The sequence below is a fragment of the Microtus oregoni genome, unplaced genomic scaffold, assembly GCF_018167655.1.
Source record: "Microtus oregoni isolate MIOR12 unplaced genomic scaffold, Mior012 000067F_000, whole genome shotgun sequence".
In the NCBI taxonomy this organism is placed as follows: Eukaryota; Metazoa; Chordata; class Mammalia; order Rodentia; family Cricetidae; genus Microtus; species Microtus oregoni.
This window is the reverse complement of record NW_024543953.1, coordinates 4,230,372-4,250,288: the sequence shown is the minus strand read 5'-3', so window position 1 is coordinate 4,250,288 and position 19,917 is coordinate 4,230,372.

The following is a 19,917-nucleotide window of genomic DNA, read 5'->3' as shown; positions in this document are numbered from 1 at the left end:
TAATGTATCTCTCAACCCTCATCATAGAAGCTTCAATTTGTAGTAGATGGTGATTAACATCTAAATGGGACATTTATATCACATCCTTTCTTCTCAAAGCTCAGGGATTATTATGAAAGAGTGTGAGAGCCAGAGGAATGGATGACTGCGATGTCTTCTGTACACAGTAGGGCTCCTGCACAAAAAAAAAAAAACTCACAATGGTTCTGACAGCAAGCACAAGACCTGTGCTAGCTGAACCCATAGAAAATCTTAGGCATGAAGTTCCACCCAGAGCCAAGGAGCTATTGGCAGTTGTTAGTTGCTTGAAGGGGAAGGGGCAATTATCCCTAAAACTGTAAGACAACCACAGTCCAATTGAAAGCCTTACATTCAATGATATTTGAGAAGCCCAAATTGGTCTTGATGGTGGAATAAAGAAGGATACAAAATTGGATGGGAAATAAAGTGGAGTGGGCATAGGAAAATGTAAGGGAGAGAGAACGAATATTATCAAAATGTACAAAATTTTTGAAGAAACTAAAAAAATTAAAACAGAAGTAATATTGAGGCTGAGAGGAGTATCCTTTTCAAGGGTGACAAGTGATAGGGGACAAACTGGCAAACTGTCCTTAATGACCTAGGGCCCACTGGTTTCTCAACACCAAGGCCTTCTCTGACTATAACTTCTCATAGATACTCGAATACTTATGGAACTTGAATAAATGAAGTCCCCCAAAGACCTTAAGTAGATGGCTACAATAACAAGTTCCATGTCTCTGAGTTGAGTGAACAGAACATTCTGTGACTAGAATTGAACAATGGGGCTTGTTAATGCGATGTTGTAGCCTTGACTTTGAATCTTAGGTAAGCTGCTTTTGTTTACTGAGGCTGAACTCCATCCTCTGTAAATGAGATATGTGTAAGCTTGCCATCCATGAGCAACAGAAGCTCTTTCCCATACCTACTCTATCAAATGCTTAGGACAGGACCCCAAAATCTGCATGTTTAAATTTTTCACACTGTCCTGATGACTATAAGAATTCTAGGGCTGCTTCATCTGCTCATTAAAGACAATATGCATTTGCGAAGGGGTTGAGGATCATCATGATGTACTATTAATCATAGACTGATTGCAGCTGAAAGGAGAACTAGTTAGAACTGCTCACCGTCATTGCTGAGTCACTTGCATGATCTTTGCCTACCTCTTTTGAAAAAGTCACAGCTGGAAAGAACGTCCAGCCTTTACAATTTGCTAAGTTCTTACTGGGGGTGATCAGAGACAAACAAAGAAATGCTCTCTGACTTTCAAACACTGCCAGCTCACACCTCCCACATGTACAGGTTCAATGCCTATGGAGCTGAGGGAAAAGGAGGGGGGAGGGGGAGAAGTTCTAGTGCTTTTCTGATGCTTATTCAGAAGGAGGATGGTCAGCAGTTTCAGTTCATAGGATTAGTGGAATGATGCCAAATCCCTTCGGCTCAGGTTCTGTGGCTACAACAAAAGTGGTATACAAATATGTTTCAGTTGGCAGGAGAGGAATCTATCTTAGAGCCCTGACTCAGAAAACATAGTCAAGATAAACAGTTATGTGTTTTCTTATAATTTTATTACAATGAAATTATAGGAATTTTGTAGGAAATTAGCAATCTCAATATAATTCACCTTCCCGTCTATCGCAGTATTTGAGTGCACCCTTCTATACCCACAAAATGTATTCTCCACCAGGAAAACTACATACAGGTTTATTGAATTACTATATTCTCAAAAAATCTTCAGTTGACACAATATTGGATAATGTACTATTTTTGAGAGATTATTCTATTTATAAAAAAATCAGGAAACTGGGCAGAACAGGATTGTGATTTGTGTAGTAACAGATTTAGTAAAATAGAGTCTCTATACTGGACAATCACCCACGTAAGTTTCGTAATTCATAATTTTCACATATCCTAAATAGTACAATCATTGTTACAAGCCTAAAACATTTTATCACCCTCAAAAGAAATCTATGCCATTTATATATCATGAACCCTATTCCAACTATCCCATCCTGCCATATGCAATCACTATCCAATTTCGTTTACCACAGCTGAACACTTTTGGACATTTTATATCAATATTATAATATAGTCTGAGATCTTTTATGGCTGTCTTATTTCACATTAATATAAAATGTATCAAGCTGATGTATGTGGCACATAGACTACTACTTTGTTCCTTTAGTGGCCAATAAAATTCTATCATATGAATTAGTATATTTTGTTTATATATTGGTCAGTTGACAGAAATTTAGGTGTTTATGATTTCTTCAATTATGTTTTTAAATAAAATATGTAAATATGTGGGCTGGAGAGATGATTCAGTGGTTAAGACCTGAGTTAAGGTCTCAGCGCCCAAGTCAGGTGGCTTACATCTGCCTGTAACTCAGCTGTCTTCTAGCCTCCTCTGGCACTGCACTCGCATATGCATACCCTCTGACACAGTTGAAAACAGCAAATACTTAAAAATATGTAAGCAGGTATTTAGTGATACTAATATAAAATGGTTTATATTCAACATGCTTTCTTATCAAAATGGTTATTCAACATACTTTCTTATCAAATTTCCAGGGGCACAAAGTACACATGGGTGGGTGTGTATACAAATTGAAAATACAATCCTAACATATTTATGGAAATGCAAGGGCACAGTAATAACCAAAACAGTCTTGAAGAAGAGCAACATTGGATAATGTTACACGATATAATATATAATAATTCAGACCAACATAACAGAATAGGCACCAGATATTAATCCATGCAAATATCGTCATTTTATTTACGATCATGGTTTTATTGCAATGTTGTATTCATTTGATATCTATTTGTCAAAATATGAATTGATATTTATGATATATGATATGATATTTATATATATATTTATGTATATCACATTGTTAAATCAATTATACAGGTATTGCATATTTAAATATGAGATGTAAATCAATTCCAGGGAAGGAAAACATCTAAATGTGTAATAGCCTCAGAATACAATCAAAAGCATCTTCACCACATTGGCACAGGGAACATATTTTAAAATACCACAAAATGATAGGAAATATTTATGCCATACTCAATAATATATAGAGAGAACATATAAATATTTTTATTTTATTTGGAATTTCTTGAGTATAATTGTTGATTATCAGAGACAGAAATACAGAAACCTAAGAGGAAAATGAGCAAAAGTAACTTAATGTTAGTAAATATATCTTTATTAACTGAGATACTGGGGCTAGAGTAGATGGCTCAGTTGGCAAAAGTGCTTGATATGCAAGTATAAGGATCTAAATTTGATCTTTAGCACCCATATAAAATATAGGAATAGGTATCTATAATCTCAATGCTAAGGAGGAAGACACAGGATTGGCCTTGTTGGCCAGCTAGCCTAGCCTAATTGACTAATCCAAGGTTCCAGTGAAAGATCTTAACATGCTCTCAGAAGACATTATGGTGATCAAGAAAGTCATATGCTAAAGAATACACACTTTACATATTCAATATATATAAAAAATAAAAGCACATATTCTTTAATGGTGCTAGAAGCCTCTATAGTGGATTATGTGCTCGAGACATACAATTAATTACTGGAATGAACCAGAAGTACTTTAGAGAGTTGATCAGATCTGTATTCTGAGACAGGTGTTGGTAACAAGAATATGTTCACTGAGCTAAACTCTTCGGCTCTGTTCATTCTTCTGTGTGTCTTGGTATTTCAACAAAAATGTTTTTAATTATGTTTATTACTAGTCCCTTGGATTTAGGGGAAATTAAGGAGGATGCAATATCATAAATTTATCATGAGTTCGTGGTTAGAACTGAGTTGAGTAGGAAGTAAGGAATTTATTCTATTTCTTCTATATTTTATCAAGTAAAATTTCCTTCACAGTGTTTTAAACAGAAGTCTTGCTTTGCAAAAAAAAAAAAAACTGATTGACTAAGTATGAGAATTTGGAGAATTTCAAAATTGTACTTCTTAAGGTACCCTATTACTAGGCGTTAGACAATCCCAACTTATTTTTGGTGACAATTTCCCCCTGCTTTGCCATAACGTGAAAATAATTACTAATTTTCAAACTTATAATGTCAATATCCTTGGTCCAGCCACATAGTAGTTAGTAATTTGCTGCAAAGCATATTGCTTTTAAGATATAATTCCATTTTAATGGGGTGAAACTAAACTGTTATACAAGAGATCCACCAGTAGCTTGGCCCAAACAACAACGTGGTTTCTTTCTCTTACACTCAGTAGACTTGATCTGAGCAGTCTTCTTGAAAAGTGCTGCCGCACTGTTCGGGTTTCTTCCAAGTTGTTACTTCAACATTCACTGTGACATCGATCTTGTCTAGTCCAATGTGAGTGTCCACCATAAAGGAATGCCAACTGGTAGGAAGGGAGAAGACTATAAAAAGAGAAAATGTGATATTAGAATTAATGTTTTGCAATGACAAGGACACACATCACTTTTCCTTGTACTCCATTAATGGCAATGGACTCATATGACAATATCTAAGTGGAAAGGATTCCTGGACCTGTGGGTTAGGTGGGCAGCCACTTGCTCAGCCACCATTTTGTCAGCATTAAAAGAAAGGAAATAAGATTCAGGTGCACAGTTAGCAGCTTGGGCCACATCAGTTCCACTTTTCTTCTGCCCCACACATGCCACTAGTCTGAACTTTTCGCTTCAATTTATGACTAAAGATATTGCTCCAGCTTATCTAGCAGACGTGTCCTTGGCCCTTGGCACACTTAATTCCCAAATATCACAGTGTAAATTTGGAGCTTCAGTGGAAATAGAAATGAAGCAGAACTTAAACTTGCCTGCTAATATGTGTGGCAAGCTTGAGTCTAGAGACGCAATCTTTTCATTTCAAACATTTGATTTTTTTGGTCATCTTAAGTTCTGTATGTTCTTTCTTCTAAAGATCGCCTGATATATATTTCTTAATTCCCCTCAAACCAAGCTCCTTAACCCCTTCAATTCTGGGTTCAGCACATACTTTTACACAGAATTTTTGCTGCCCTGAAATTCCTGTCCAGAGAGTATATAACTTCTCTGGTGCCCAGCAGCCACACTAGTTTGCCATAGAGAAGGCTGGGTGGAGGTGCATGCCTTTAATTCAAGAACGAGAGAGGAATATAAGGCGCGATGGGATAGAAACTCGCTCTCTTTTCACTCTGAAGATTTCGTAGAGGTAAAGAGCTCTCTAGTGGTTGGTTGCTTTGCTTCTCTGGTCTTTCACCTTGAACCCCAATATCTGTCTCTGGGTTTTTATTAGTTGTGCAGCATAATCCAGAGTGCTAGTTTTATAGTTAAACCTAAGTATGCCATTTGTATTGGTTTGCTAGGACTGCCTTAACCAAATGTCATAAACTGTGTGGCTTGAAAAACAAAAAAAAAAAATCATTTCTCTCATCATTCTGAAGGCCAGAAGTCCATGATGAAGGTGTATTCAGGGTTAGTTTCTTTGAAGATATGTCTCCTTGGCTAGTACACAGTCACATTTTCTGTGCATCTTCAGGTGGCCGTTTCCTTCTGTGCTGATCTGTGTATTAATTCTCTCTTTTCAAAACTTCAAAGGGCTCAAATGACTTACCAAGCATGTGTTGGACCTTAATGACCATATAATGTAATTATCTCTTTAAAGAATTTATCTTTAAAATTAATCACATTCTATGTCTTCCGAGTGAGGACTTGGGCATACTAAGTTTGGGGTACCATATACATCTCATAATAATAGTGTTCTGTTCAAAACATATTTAATGGTTCCCCCATTGCATTCATCGTGTAAATTAATATTCTCCTACTAGTTCCGAAAACACTTTATGATCTGGTCCTTTTTACTCTCCCCTTTGCCCATTCTACTTTGGCACAGTGAAATGATTGCCATATCTCATATATACAATTCACCAAGTAGATACTCACTTTCCTGAGAGCATCCATGCTTTCTAGAATGTCCCCACCTCATTTGTGTGTGTGTGTGTGTGTGTGTGTGTGTGTGTGTGTGTGAAGATTCCTTTCATCTAGATCTTTGTAACCACAGTATCCTTAGCAAACTGGGTATATGTCTTGGGCAGCAAAGTGCTTACTTTTCAGATGCCTCTGTTTAAAGGAAGAAAAATAGAGCTGTGTGTATGGTGGTGCACACACTTGTGATTTCAGCACTGTGAAGATGCAGACAACCAGCCTAGTTTATTATATGATCCCCAGGACAAATGAGAGGTCCTGTCTCACTCAAAGAACAACTCTAATTGGATTCAACAATGTGTGTGTGTGTGTGTGTGTGTGTGTGTGTGTGTGTGTGTTAGCAATAACTAAAGAAGAGATCATGAAATTGAGAGAAAATGGAGGGGGTATAGGAAGAGTTGAAGGGTGGAGAATGTGGGTGGAAATGATATAAATACAGCACTCATGCATGAAATTATCAAAAAACAATAAAATAATTATTTAAAAAAACCAAGTAGACTGTGCCTGAGGAATGTCACTTGAGGATGATTTTTCTGCCTCTAGACATACATGCATCTACACACACACACATACATAAAATCATAACATCTAATTAAAAATACTGATGTGCACTATAACATCTCTATCATACTTCTCTGCTTCACTTGTGTTTGTCCCATATTCAATAGTCTCATAGTTCATATCTTCTTGTACAAAATCTAAACTTCTTAAGGTCAAGGAGCTTTCTGTGGTAATTTCTTCTATGTCCCCGGGAGACTTCCTCTGGTTTTTGTTAAGTGCCCAGGAAAGATTTGCTGAGGGAAATGGAGGCAGAGAGAGAAGTATTCAGAATAACAGGAATTTGGATCATAAAGTCCAAGTTCTCCACCACAGGATTTCATACACAACTAAAAAGCTTTAGTTTACATGATATTATATAAAAACATATGTATTTAGTTAGAGCTGGGCTTGGTTGTATACATTTATAAATTTAATGCTTGTAAGGTGGAGGTAAGAACATTGCAACAAGTTCAAGCTCAGTTTTATTAAGACAGTAAAACAAGGCAAAAGCATAAAAAATATATGCACCTAAATATTAATCTTAAAATGGCCCTACCCAACTGTGGACCTCAATAGCTACAATAATGATTTAAGTGACAGGATATGTCTACTGGTGCAATCATGACATAGGTAGGGGGAAGCCCTCTACTATTGTTCACTAAACAGATATGTTGTCAAAATCTCTAAATATGTACATCTATAGATTACTGCTGCTCTTAACCTTGGCCAGAGAAGCTTCTTCTTATAATAGGTGGTGTTAATGCTTAGATTTCTAACTAGTCAAAGTGCAGGCAGTATGTGACTGTGGGGTATTTGGCTTAAATAGGACAGCTACATCACTTCCCCAAGGCACAGACAGCATTGCTGGAGATGGGACAGAAAAATGCAATAGCCAGAGGTTCTGGAGATGTGCTACTGACCAGTCATATCAATAATGGACTCAGTGAAGCAATATTTACCAGCATAAGCCCTGAATAAAACTAGACCAGCTACTATTCATCAGTAGTAAGGGAGGGGCACATGAGGACCCACCTCTCGCTAAGAGACAATGAGTAGTTAACAGGTACTGGGGGATAGAGTGTCATTCATCTCAGTAGTGTAAGTCACTGAAAAATTTTTTCAGTAAATAATCCTCTCCTATTGAGGCTCATGCAAACAACCTTAATTTTAACCTCAGTAGGTTAAAAGAACAAAAGACATCAAGGTTGGTGGGATACCTCAGCTTTGTCCAGCCTGAAGACCTGACCTTGAACCCCAGAACATAGTTTAAGGAGAAAACTGACTCTAACACATTGTCTGCTGACCTATACATATGTCACACACACACACACACACACACACACACACACACACACACACACACACACAGAGAGAGAGAGAGAGAGAGAGAGAGAGAGAGAGAGAGAGAGAACAAATAGATAAATAAATGTAAAATTTTATATTAAAGACGATATCAAGGGTTTTTTTTCAGCTCAGAGAGTGAAAACTTATTACATAGATATATAAAATTGCCAAGGAAGTTTAAAAAGAAAGAAACAGCAATAAAAAGTACAATTCATGAGGTTTAGAGGTTTATACAGGATATGAATTTGAGGACAACCTGCTGTACATAGTTTTCTCTAAGAAACCTAAGCTACAGTGTGAAATCTTGTATATGCATATATATATATATATATATATATATATATATATATATATATATATATATATATACTCTTTTAAGTGGATGGATTCATGCATGAAACAGGCCCACTGACAATCATGAGAAGTGCAAGCTGATGGACTAATAGCAAATCTGGGGAAAAAACTCTGCTAAGATAGATACACAGACTCACAAGAACATCAATCTAGGGACATTCTCTGTAGGAGCAAAGTGAATACATGTCAGTAGTAACAGTAAAAACAACTGTCCAGGCAAAGGGCAAGAAGCAAATTTCTAGAAAGTCAGAAGTGAGCAACCAGGCAAACTGCAGCCACAGCTACTCCCTATGACCCACTAGGCAAGACAGTAGGCCTCAGAAGGATGAATGGACCTGAACTGAAGCTGTGTTAAACTCGCCAGGCACTGGCTCCTAGGACTCAAAGCCCTGCTGTCTATACTACTGGAACAATTCAAGATTCAAATAGAAAGGCCTCAGGATGGGACAGGGAGGGAAGTCAACACTTCATTCAGTATTCATCTAGGGATTGAAAACATGAAACATTTAAGAGACTCATAATCCCAAATGCTAGACAGAACCAAGTGACTTCCGTGGAAGCCCAGAGGAGAAAGGTTATTGTGGGGAGAACTGGGAAAGGTGCAGTTGCAGTACCTAGGATTGACAGCCTAGAACAAGTTCAAAGACAAATGGACCCAGATCCCAGCAGGGACCCTAATGTAGAGACTGCACATCTACTTACATAAAAGCTCCAGAGCATCGTCCTCTGCCCAACTGTCTACTGGCTTTCCACGGAAGCAATGACAATTGCCAGAACTGCTACTTATTACTTCTGTTCAGCTAGCTGATTTGCTGTTGGAAGAACAGCAGGAGATGTGTGACAATTAGCAGTGGAAGATACATTTTGGGGTGCCAACCTTGGAAACTAAAGGTCACCCAGGCACTGAACCCTCCCTCACCATTCACATCCATCCAATCATCAATTACCAGGTTGAGATGAATATATAATAAACTTTCTGGCTCTTCCCTCCTTTCCCCCTTTAATGATCTGGCTAAGACTCTTAATGTCCTTGTCCTGAAATATTGCATTAGAGATCTAACTCAGTGACCTCTGCTTTAACTCTCATCTCTTCAAATCAGCATTTGCCATCAAAACCAGATTGACTATTCAAAACCACAAAACTGACCATGCCAAACTTTCCTCCTTAAATATTTTCTGCTTCCCATTCTGCAATACAATGAACCAAAGAATGGAATTAAATTCTTCTTAGAGTGGTGGGACTTCACACATAAATGACACCAGAGATCCCTGAGATAGCTTACTTTCACTTCTCATGATGTTTTCCTAACACAGCTTCCCACAGAATTCACTTGCTGACTTTGAAACAGTCATAATCCTAAAGGAGCACATATATCAGATAGAAGTGTAAGTTAAACATCAGATGGTATGGGGATCACTTCTTGCTTTTCAAGTTCTGTCATTAAAGAAAACTATCTACAGTATGATGTCTATGAGCTGGTTTTCAGTCACATTATTCTGAATTAAGTAACCCAGCAGCCTACATATGTCTTTGCTTCCTGTTATAAATGTTGTGTAGCCTGTGTGATTAAGAGTTTTCATTTATAGCTTAAAACACCACTAATGATCCAACACTATAGCTGATTTGAGCAGAGACATAGCCTAAATATGCAAAATAACTAGCATTCTTCCTAAATAAATGAACACAAAAGCCAGCACTCAGAAGAGGAAAGTGAGTTTTGAAGAACACCCTGGAAACCCTGTGGCTTATTTCACTGGCTGCAATCTGTGTAGTTTTGGTTACTGGATGCAATGAGTAAGCCCTGCCACTACCTTCTGATTTTGCTGTTTTGTTTCTGTCAGTTTGGAATTTGGATTTTTCACAGGATAACTACAATTGTGTGTGAAATAAGTATAAATGGAATGAGTGGATTTCCAAGAGCTTGATTTTGAAGAAATGGGAGAATCTAATCTTTGGTTCATATTTAAGAGGTGTTAGGAGAATTAAGATGTGCCAAGTGCTTATTTTGTTATGGAAATGCACATTGACTATCACTGGGTCTTTGTGTGAATATGCATGCTTGTACGTGTGTGTGTATATGTGTGTGTGTGTGTTTGTGTGTGTGTGTTTGTGTGTGTGTGTGTGTGTGTGTGTGTGTGTGTGTGTGTGTGAGGGGAGGAGGGAGGAGAGACCATATCTATATTAGGATAGTAGGGACAGGAACAGAGTCTCTAATTCCATTCAAGTTTAAATGTTTTGTCCCAAAGATCTCCTGAGTAAATTGGGAGCATGGGGACCATGGGAGAGAGTTGAAAGGGAGGGGAGAGGGAGGGAAGGGAGAAGAGAAAAATGTATAGCTCAATAAAATCAATAAAAAATGTTTTGTCCTAGAAATTTTAGAATAGAAAAACAAGGGATGATTTGTTCTGTGACTGTTTCTGAGGAGACATGAACAAATGCCTTCTCACCCCAGACATGACACTGATTGATGGTAGACAAAAGAGACGATTCCACCCAAGTTGATCTGGGTGAACCAATGCATTTCTTGGCTTAACACACAGAAGCATGTGTGAGGGATTAATTACAGTGGGCTCTGCATTCTTGGTTCCCACTAAGTTTGAATGGCCACTCGTGACAGACGGTGGAAGGAACTCCTAGGTCTGTAGGAGGCTAGAGCTAGTTTCATCAAATCCTTACAGCCCTGTTATAGCCCATCATACTAGGCTCTTGAAAAAAGAAAAGTTCACATCTCCAGTCCTCCCTCAAACCCTTTCAATTTCACAGAGTGCACTAGCCCTATTAATTTAGATCTTAGGTCCAACTGACTTGATGATGTATCAGAAAAGATAAATTAATTACAAGGCCATATCTGGACTGAAACTACATATTTGCCTGTTAAGCACACACCAATGGCTTCTGGCACAAATTCCTTTTGTATAGCTGGATTTAATAGCAGAGCTTTCATCTGAGTGGCCTCTTGAAGCACCTCACAGCATTTGATCACGACCAACCCTCTAATTGTTACTACTGATCAACAGCTAGAGCCAAGGGTATTATGCACTCAGCAATTGAGTTTTCAAAGCTCTGGAAGGAAAAACACTTTTCTTTAAATGAGCTATATTTGACCAGGGCACCAGGAGAAAATGATCCTTCTGACAACGTAGGCAAGAGATTCCCATATTTGGTTTTCAAATTTAACCTTCAAATTAAGGAAGCAAGGCTTGAGAAGACAAGAAAAGTATGCTCTTCAGTGTGGCAACCTGGTTTCATCTTTACCTGGAAAATTCTTCTGCTTGAAGACACGGTTGACACATCTTTTTCTTCCTATAAGACCTTTGGAAAAGTCTTTCTTAGAGTTAGCTAAATAACTTGAGCTTCTCTGAGTTAATCAAGCTCAGAAGTCATGTCCCCTGAACTCCAAGATCAGGAAAATAGGCAAGCCAGTAAACCATCCAGAATATTTGATGCAAAGTCCTGCAGCTCTGAAGGATGAGTCATTTGCTTTTACCCACCACTTGAAATAAACGATAATGGCTTGGCAGCCTCTTGTATATTAATAGCCTTGTCATTTTACCTTCCTCCTGCTCTCTTTATTCCACATTGAAGTTATAGATGGCAAAAGTGGTTTCAGATTTGATTGCGTTACCTTTTTTTTAACTGCCCAGAAATTCCAATAGGAGTCCAAAATGTCCCCTACACCCTGTCCAGATTGAGTTTCCCTGGTTATCTCCTGTTGTTGGCTACATTACCAGTTTCAATGTCTCTGTAGCATTTACTGTTGAGAATAATCAGAACTATTTTCGTGTCTGTGCATTGCCTGTTTCCTGTTTTACGACGGTGAATTTCCTGAAGACAAAGGCTTGTCCAGCTTTTATTAGATGCCAGAAGAGCCCCTATGAGAAAGCGAGGCAGCAGCTGTCTGTATTATATACCAGAGTGATACACAAGAGAGGGAGGTGTTGGAACAGTGGAAGTACTTTAAGAAAATGAGGATCTTCCCTGTACACAGGAGCTTTGACATATACTGACCCTTTCCTCCCAAACCCTGCCTCAAACAAAAGGGGCTCAGTTCCATCTTTGGCCCACCTCAGATTTTTATTAAGTATAAAGGGTTAAAGTGGGCTAGAGAGATGGCCTAATGACTAAGATCACTGGCTGCTGTTGCAGAAGACCTAGGTTTGATTGCCAGCATCCATAACTATTCACTTGTTCCAATGGCAATGGGTTTCTGATCCTACTGCACGTACTGGCTTTGTGGGAGCCTAGGCAGTTTGGATGCTCACCTTACTAGACCTGGATAGAGGTGGGTGGTCCTTGGACTTCCCACAGGGCAGGGAACCCTGATTGCTCTTTGGGCTGAGGAGGGAGGGGGACTTGATTGGGGGAGGGGGGGGGGAAATGGGAGGCGGTGGCGGGGAGGAGGCAGAAATCTTTAATAAATAAATAAATAAAAAACCTATCCACTTGTTCCAGAGGATCTGATACCCTCTTCTAGCCTCCACGTGTTCCAGGCAAGCAAGTGACGCACACCCATACATGAAGGCAAAAACCTCATACACATAAAATAAAATAGGACAAAATGAAATAAAAACAAATCCTTTAAAAAAAAAAGAAATGAAATCTTGGATGTTTGCTATGAATAGTCCTTTCCTTGAAGTAGTTAGTGTGTTCACTTTGCTCATGAGGTGGGTCGCTTCTGGGGCCTCTGAGACACGGGAAAGGTGACTAGCCCTTTGTGACTACCTGTCTGATCCTGAATCTGAGGCAGGAAGAGTGATGAGGTAGTGTTTAGGGAAACCCATTTGACTGTAACATTAACTCTTCATTATCTTTATTAGGGTTTAATTAGGGTTTCTTTTGCTACAAAGAGACACCATGACCACAGCAACTCTTATAAACAAAACATTTAATTGGGATGGCTTGCTTATAGTTTCCAAGATTCAGTCAATTATCATCATGGCTGGGCCATAGCAGCATGCAGGCAGACATGGTGCTGGAGAAGTAGCTGAAAATCAACTGAGACTCTGGGTGGTTCCCTGAGCATAAGAAAGCTTCTGTAAAGCAAAGGACATGGACAACAACACAAAACGGCAGCCTACAGAATGGGAACAGATCTTCACTAACCCCACATCAGACAGAGGGCTGATCTCCAAAATATACAAAGAACTCAAGAAATTGGTCATCAAAAGAACACATAATCCAATAAAAAATGAAATACAGACCTAAACAGAGAACTCTCAACAGAGAAATGTAAAATGGCTGAAAGACACTTAAGGATATGTTCAACATCCTTAGTCATCAGAGAAATACAAATCAAAAAACTGAGATTCCATCTTACACCTGTAAGAATGGCCAGATAAAAATCACTGATGACAACTTATGTTGGAGAGGTTGTGGGGAAAAGGGCACACTTCTGCATTGCGGGTGTTAATGCAAGCTGGTACAACCCCTTTGGATGTCAGTGTGGCGATTTCTCAGAAAATTAGGAAACAACCTTCCTCAAGACCCAGTAATACCACTTTTGGGTATATATCCAAAGGATGCTGAATCGTACCACAAGGACATATGCCCAACTATGTTCATAGCAGCTTTGTTTGTTTGTTGCCAGAACCTGGAAGCAACCTAAATGCCCCTTAACAGAAGATTGGATAAGGAAAATATGGTACATTTATACAATGGAGTACTACACAGCAGAAAAAATGATGACATTTTGAATTTTGCAGGAAAATGGATGGAGCTAGAAAACATTATTTTGAGTGAGGTAACCCATGTACTCACTCGTAAGTGGTTTTTAAACATAAATCAAAGAAAACCAGCCTACAAACCACAATCCCAGAGAACTTAGACAACAATGAGGACACTAAGAGAGACTTAAAACATAGATCTAATCTACATGGGAAGTAGAAAGTAGAAAATAACAAGATTTCCTGAGTAAATTGGGAGCATGGGGACCTGGGGGGGAGCTGAATGGGGGAGGGGAAAGGCAGGGAGGGGAGCAGAGAAAAATGTAGAGCTCAATAAAAATCAGTTTAAAAAGAAATATTGTTTAACAGTTCAATCCTGCTTTTTTTTTTAAAAAAAAAAAAGAAACCTGAAAGCCCAATCCCACAGTGACACACTCCCTCCAACAAAGCCACACCCACTTCAACAAAGCCACACTTCTCAGTAGTACTACTACTTATGAGATTATGGGAACAAAATACATTCAAACTACCACATTCCACTCCATGGCCCCCATAAGCTTGTAACGGTCTCATAATTCAAAATGCATTTAGTCCGTCTTCAAAAGTCCCGATAGTGTATCACAGTCTCAATGATGTTTAAAGTCCAAAGTTCAGAGTCTCTTCTGAGATTCATGCAATCTCTTAACTCTAATAACCTATAAAATAAAAACCAAAAAGCAGATAACACACTTCCAGCATATAATGGCACAGGATATATATTACCATTCTAAAACTCAGGGAAGGGAGCATAGCAAGGAAATACTGGATTAAAGCAAAAGCGAAAGTCAGTTGGGCAAACTCCACACTCTGCATCTCCATGTCTGATGTCAAAACACTCTTCAGATATTCAACTCTCTTCAGTTTTGTTGACTACAACACACTTCCTTCTCTTGGGCTTGTTTTACTCCCTGTTAGCAGTTCTAATCAACAGGTATCCCATGACTTTGGCATCTCCAACATCTTGGGTTACCCATGGCAATCTGGGATTCAACTTCACTGCTTAACAAAATGGCCTATTAGGTTTCCAGTCATGGACACTACTGATTCATGACTGGCCTCGGTGACTTTCTTAAGTCTGTGGGGGCAATTTCCATAACCTGTTTCTTTTATCTTTAATTTTAAAGCCAGCACCAAATGGCCAAAGCTGCCAAGTTCTGCTGCTTGCTGGGGTTGGAACATGGCTGCCTCATTCAACTATACCATCAGCTTTCTGTACTTCATTGCCTAAGCTTGGCTACCCTGAACCTGGATTTCTAGATCAGGCTGTCCACAAACTCAGGTATCCCCCAGTTTCTGCCTTCCCAGTGATGAGACTGAAGTTGTGAAACTTGGCTGGGTGAGATCTTGCCCTGAGTTCACCTGTAGTCCGAGGCTTTTATGCACCCAGCCTGGTCTCATAAACACTTAAAAGATAATCATTCAGAGACTTAATATTAATTATAATGGTTTCGTCTATGGCTCAGGCTTATTACTAGCTAGCTCTTACATTAAAATTAATCTGTTTCTATTAATCTGTATATTGTCATGTGTTCTGACATCTTTCTCCTCCAGCAGCAACCGGCATCTCTCTTAACTCTGCCCTTCTTTCTCCTTGTATTCAGTTTGGCTTTCCTCTCTCTCTATATTCTGCCCTGCCATAGGCCAAAACCGCTTTAATCATCAACCGATAAAGACAACAAATTCACAATATACAGAAGGACATCCCACACCAGTCACCATTCCCTTTATTCTGTTTCTTAATCAGTTTATGTCTGTGAACACAGGGCTTAGCTCTATTCTACTTTTTGGTGATCTTTCTCTCCTCAAATATTTTCCCTTGCTTATCTTGCTCCTTTTCATTATAAATCTTCATCAGCATTAGTACTAATAACCATACAACAAAGTCTGTACTAGGCTGCTTTGAGATTTCCCCTGTCAATGGAATTACTCTAAAACCCTTCACTTTAGCCTCAGGCAGACTATTTGGACAGGCAAAAAAGCAGCCACTTTCTTCACCAAAATATCACAAAAACAGTATCTAGGCTACATACTAACATTCTTCTACTCTGAAACTTCGTGACCCCCATAGTTCATCAAATCACATTTAGCACCATTGTCTTCTATGCTCCTACAAGTATGACCCACTAAGCAGTACTTAAAGCATTCCATTGCTTTCCTGACACAAAGTCCTGCAGTCCAAATTTCTCCAAACAAAAACATGGTTAGGCCTATCACAGTAACACCCCAGTCCCTGATACAAACTTTTATCTTAGGGTTTTTATTGCTGTGAAGAGACACCATGACCATGATAACTCTTATAAAGGAAAACATTTCATTTGAATGGCTCACTTAAAGTTTCAGAGATTTAGTTCATTATCTTCATGGTGGGCAACATGGTGGCATGCAGGCAGACTTGGTGCTGGAGAAGTAGTTGAGAGTTCTACATCTTGCAGGTAACAGGAAATCAACTGAGACACTGGGCAGTACTCTAAGCATAAAAAACTCAAAACCCACTCCCACAGCGACACACTTCCTCTACCAAGGCCACACCCTCTCCAACAAAACCACATTTCCTAATAGTGCCACTCTCTATGAGATTATGGGGGCTAATTACATTCAAACTACCATAGAGTGTATTGGAATGTTTTATTCTGTTTGCCACAGATTCTACATTTTCTTTTAAATTACTCTGAATAGGAGGAGAGATATTAGGGGTGCAGTTAATCATGTCCCTCAAACTACAAAATCCAGCAGCTCTACTCCCTATCTTCCACTATGCTTTGGAGCAACCCATTCACATTGCTATTGCTTCTGCAACTTCTCTGACACTTCTATTGGTCCTGGAATCCTCCACAACTTCTAAAGCTCCCAATAGCCTGCCAGCACCTTGCTGTGTGAGACAATTGACTCCATCCTTGCATCTCAATTTCAAATACAGCTTCTCTGCCTCTTTGTCCAGATGTAGCTTTAGCTCCTCTGTGTCTTGCTGGTCTCCAGACTCAGCACTCATTCATTAATTTCATTTGTACTTTGCAGTTATCAACTCAGTGCCACTTAAATGGGCATATTTTCCCACATAACATGTCCTTCAAATCTGACTCCAATTCCACCAGCTTTTTGTCTCTCTTCCCCATCCTTGTGAACACACACACACACACACACACACACACACACACACGCAAACACATACATAGGGGAGAGAGGGAGTTTGTGCAGATCACTATAAACTTTTCTTGCATGGACATGTCATTGGCCCAGGTGGTCAATTTTTAGTGTAGAGAGCTCTCCTGTACTGTGCCTCCCATGTTCTCACCAGCTCTATTTGAACCACAATCTGCTCTATTGCTTCACTGCATTATCCCATACAAGCTTCACTAATGACCTCCCTGTTGATCTACCCAACGGTTACTGTCACCCTTTGTCAGACGAAGCTGTCAATAGATAGTCTAGAAGCACCCTCTACTACCATTTTCTGGTGTGACCCTCAGCCTCCATCACAGACATCTCTCTTTGTTGTAGGCTGGATCTACCAGACTAGAGTATTTGTTCAGTTATTCAAATGCTCCAAAATATAGTCAAGTTTTATACGTGCCATTTCCACTTTCTGTGGGCACGTCCTAGCTTGCAGTGTATATGTGGATCTGAAATTTTATTTCTTGACCAGACACCTCCTGGGTGCTTAGAAATAACAAATGTGCTTGTTCTGCTACTTATCAATTATTTCCTAACACTATTAATGATAAGAATGGCAGACAAGTTTTGTTGCATACTGACCATGCATGAGATACTACATAATGTTTCATGAGACCACAAGAAGTTAGAAGTGTTCTGAATCTCATTTTTACATAGATGTAGGGTCTAGTGATGCTAAAATAATTTATTTGTGAATATTTATATAGCATCTATTTGAGGGACCTAGAAATCAACCCCTGCCTGCCCTATCTGCAAGAGAGCACAGAGAATTGAGCTCTGCCTGGTGCTGCCTCTACTTCCCCTGTCAGTTTATATGTTCTGAACCCAAAAGTCTTCTGCTTGCTTCATCAACCTCAGCACCTGGTACAGCCATATAGATTACATTATCTCTAGCTCAAAATTCTTAACCTTCCCTAGCATCTTGATCATATGAAACCCTAGGTAATTAACAAGCTAAAGGTCTTTCATGATTTGTATGAACTAGTGTTTTCTCTCTTAGCTTAAGAGAGAAAGCATGTTGTATGTGGTACAGTCGGGTACAAGCTAGGGCAGAAACACATGAGCTTTATGACTAACAGCTCTGATTTCAACCTTAAACCAAACACATAGCAAGCAGGACATACAATAGTTTGATGTTTGTTATTAAATTTGATAATTCACAACTAACAAGGGGTGCTTGCTGCTCTTCTGATAAATGACTAGTTTTGTTCACTTATGAAAACAGAGCTGCTATGTTAACATTTTGTTTAGATGCGGCTTGAATAATAAGTTGCATTACAAATAGCTAGTGAGAGAAAAATACGCCTCTGCACACATGCATACATACATACGCACACGTGAAAAAAAAACCCTAAGCAATAAATGTAAAGTTTTTTTGTAATGGAACATTAGAAAGTACTATGCATTCTAGGGAACTGTTCTCTCAGCAGTAACTAAAAGCTCCTCTTCCATCTCTCATGTCCTTTCTTCTGTGTTGTCACAGTGGTCACCCGGGAAGAGCCTTCTCCGCTTTGTCTACTCCTACACTCAGTTTAATGAATTGTTCGTCTTATCTATTAGAAATCCCCATAGTTGCTCTCTCCTGTGATTCTTCCAGCATTTTCTTCCTGAGATTCTTCTTGAAACACAGTTCTGATATGCACTGTTCTGATATGCAATGTCCCCACTGAATACCCTTATGAGATGTCCCTGTTGCCTACAGGATAGCAAGATTCAGTGCTAGCATTAGGCTGGCCAGCCTCCCAAGTCACCTTAATTTCCCACAGTTACTCTTCACACAAACACTTGTGAAAAACTCTTCCTATTTCTTTGTCAATCATCACACATTTCTGTTTTAAATTCCCTTGGGTTGCCTATCTAAGCAACTTGACAGCCTGGAAGCCCCTCTTGTTGTGACAGGCACAGGCTTATGACAAAAGAGTCTTCCTTGGAGTATTGGGGTTCTCCTGAACCTTAGTTTTATATTTCAAATCTCCAAGTTCCTTCTCCTAGCCTATGCTTTATATATAATGTCAAGAGGGTATAGAATTCTTTCTGAGTATTCCATTACAACCCAAGCTAAAATCTGGTAAAGACGACTACGTGGCAAATATTTGGAGGACAAGGAAACAATAATAATATTGAGTAATCTACTACACAAGTCCTTGTAAGTATATTAAAGATGTGCTTATGAGAAAGTTGGTAAAGTGCTTAATCTCAACCTGTAAACAGGTACCTGGGATTCTCTGATGGAAGACCAAAAGACTTGCCTATTTTGGCTACCCAGGATTCAGTCACTCTTTCAGTAATGCCGACTAGTCCTTGGAGACTATTCTAGGCCTAGGAGAACACATATAAAATCTCCTTAGGACAGACAATACCAGATACATCATTTGAAAGCATCATGGAAAATGAAAAACACAGGACCACTTCTTTAGAATGTCTTAAGAAATTTAAGAGGGTGACAAGAGTGTTCGGATTAGGTAAAAGCCCTGTGAAATTACATAGGCCACATGCTGACCAAGGTGGTTCTTCCAAGGAGCTATGAAGCACGAGAGGCTTAAAGATGCTCCGTAGTCATTTCTCCTCTGCTGCATCAGAGTCTGAAGCAGTGCTTCTCAACCTTCCTAATGTTGTGACCCTCTAATACAGTTCCTCATGTTATTGTGACCCCAAGCAGAAAGAACCACTCCCCTAAAGGGAAACCTCTTTATACTGGGCTAAATGGTACTAGGCTACATAAAGTTTTATGTGTACCAGTAAGGAATGTTTGTTGAGTGCGTTCTGTGTAATCAGTGTCTTCTAACTTTGAGGGATGCAGTTGAAAAGCTGAGAG